The sequence below is a fragment of the Mizuhopecten yessoensis genome, unplaced genomic scaffold (genome assembly GCF_002113885.1).
Source record: "Mizuhopecten yessoensis strain PY_sf001 unplaced genomic scaffold, ASM211388v2 scaffold10933, whole genome shotgun sequence".
In the NCBI taxonomy this organism is placed as follows: Eukaryota; Metazoa; Mollusca; class Bivalvia; order Pectinida; family Pectinidae; genus Mizuhopecten; species Mizuhopecten yessoensis.
Window position 1 is genome coordinate 697219 of NW_018408794.1, and position 3046 is coordinate 700264.

Genomic DNA, 3046 nt, shown 5'->3' on the forward strand with positions numbered 1-3046 from the left:
GTCTTTCATGTTACCAAAATGTCTGTCATGTTATTTGACCTAAAAAATGTATTTCTCTCTTAAATCCATCATTTATCTTGTGCAAATTAATGATAATATTGTCATTGGCAATATTAAATATAATTGAACCTAAAATACTTCTGACATTGCACTTTAAGTTCCACCAAACATATTTGACAAGTATGCAAATTTAAAAAAAATATGATTCAGAAGGGGAAAGTTGTTATTTTATAAAATAACTGAATTTCTGTCAACATTTATATATTTAATTGGCTTTAGCTGTGATACAATAATAATAAAAAAGGGAATTTGATTTATATAATTTTTTTTTGTATATTTAAATGTATTTTAAAAACTGGTAACACCACAGACATTTTGGTAGAATATGACATAATGTTTTAAAAATATTTAGAAAAAAACGTAATTATTTTGAATTACAGAAATTTGTTTTAGTTACTCCAATGTTGGATCTAATAGTTTGGTTAATAAAAATGTATTTTTAAACAAGTTGTTTTTTATTTTTTATCAAAATGAAAATCGGTCAATTTCTGATAATGACTCATATACTGCTTTCAGGAGGGGAACCAGAAATTAATTTTGGGTGTTGCCCAAAATTTTAAACTTAGAAAAGGACAGATTTTTGCACTTATCTAGAACTAATAAATTAGAATTCCCGTGTAGGTTGTACATGATACTACTTTCTGGCACCAAAAAATCTATAACATAGAACTTGATTATTTCTGAGATTGTGACATTTACATTTTCCCTGCCGAGCGGAGCGATGCGATTTTTTCTTCTGAAGATGTAATACTAAATTATTTCAAGCACTGCCGAGCAAAGAAAGCAAGAATTTAATGGACATTATTTCCTTTGTCAAACAGATCAAATGAGGCGTAGAATAGTTTTCTGGGTTTGCGGTATTATTCCAGGTTACATTTTATAACGTAGAGTATTTATATTTTATGATGGCCGAGCGGAGCGAGTGTTAACAAACTCTTTAAAAAAAGCGTTAAAATGTAGGTTTTTGGTTAAAACAATCTAATTTATTTTGTCATAAATATGAATTAAGATTTATTTGTTTGTCTTTTATTGTGAAATAGTATGCATACGTATGTACAAGGGCAACTCCTAATAAAAAGGATGTACAGGCCAGGCTTTGATGCCAACATTGGTTATTATTCACCTGATAAAGTGATGCTAAGGAGGGTTTGAAATTTTTGAAATTTGTATTTTTTAATTGGTATAATAAATCACTCCAGGTGAACATGTGTACATGAAACCACAGGTGAAAATACAGGTTTATCTATCATGAAATGGACTCTACCTTACAAATAACACTTTATACCTATATACCTAATTCCAACAGATGGTAAGTTATAGTTCTCTCTCAACGGACATGGTGATCACCACACCGTGACATTGGAACAATAAGATTAGGTAGAGTCAGTCCGGTGAGCCTTGACCACTGACCTGACTGGACCCCCTACTAATATATAGACAATAAAGGACTAATCCCCTATTGTTTAAAGTATAAGTACTGGACTCCTTGTTTGGGCAACACCCTTAGGCATATATAGATATTCAAACTGCTGACAAGGGGAAGACTGGAAAATCATAGTTCAAGGGATGGTTGATATTAGAAGGAAATCCCATATGAAACAGAGGAAAATCTTTAAAAACCTACATCCAGATTATTTTTGGACACAGAAAAAGGGTGTTGCCCGGGCAACTAGGGCAACACCCCTGGGTCCACCACTGGCTTTATCACAACCTAGTCTGTAGGTTGTCTCAAAGCAGTTCACAAATTATTATCCGTTGTTATAGGGTCTTTGCGACTAGCCAATATCTTTCTCAACCCCCTTGGGAGCATACAGCCAGTGCTGCCATTTCGGCGCTCACAGCTAGCATTCTACAATTCTAGAACTGCCCAACCACATACTCATTTACAGCTGAGTAGACTGGAACAAGCGGATAAAGTATCTTGCTCAAAGATACAACACAATGAACACAGTGCCGTGACTCGAACCTGCAACCAGGCATGGGGTAATGGTAATGTGTAATGGTAATTAATTGCAATTAATTACATTTTGTTAAGTATTTGGATGTAATGTGTAATTGAGGATTTTTTCAATTACATGTAATGGTAATTTAATTAATTACATTGAAAAATGTATGTAATGCCCAATCACTTTTAATTACTTTAATGTTGAGTGTTGATGTTTCATGTATCCTTTATACAATTTAATCAAATAGAAAGTTTCCAAAGTAAATATTCATTATGTAAGGACCCAGGTAATAAGTAGAGGTTATACCAGTATTGATCCTAATCCCCTATTCCTAGCTAATAGCTATTGTCCTCCTTCCCAGAGACCAGGTAACTTGTGATTTTAATAACAAAAGATTGCTACACAGTGAGTACATGTATCATTACAGGGTTGACCATTCAGAACATTCTATCTTTGTAAGGGTGAACTTATAGTGAACAGTACTACTTACACTGAAAAACACCTTCACTTGAAAACTTGAACAACCACATTTGAGCCATTTTTAAATCCCCAAACACACAACAGCAGGGTATTTTAAGGCAAGATGGATTTCTTCAGTTTTCTGCGAGCAACCCCAAGGAACAGACACCAATCTGGGTTGGCACCAAAGGAAGTAGAGAAATATCTTGAAAACTTTTGTATTGATATGGAGGATGACCCTTTGTCATTTTGGCAAACAAACTCTGTCCAATACCCTGTTCTGTCAAAACTTGCTATCAAGTATTTGACTATCCAATCATCTTTAGCTTCAGTCGAGAGACTATTCAGTTTAGCCGGGATGATGGATTCCGCCCAGACAGATGCCGTCTAAATGACGAAACTTTTGAACATCTGATGATGTTAAAATGCAATATGCATGTTTACATATGCAGTGTAAGCTGTCTGAGCAGAACATCTTCCCAGAGTTCAGTACATGTACATACCATGCGGGTGTATACATACATTTTGTATATATTTAGTGATGTAAATTCCCTGTATGAAACACAAACAACAGGTTCATA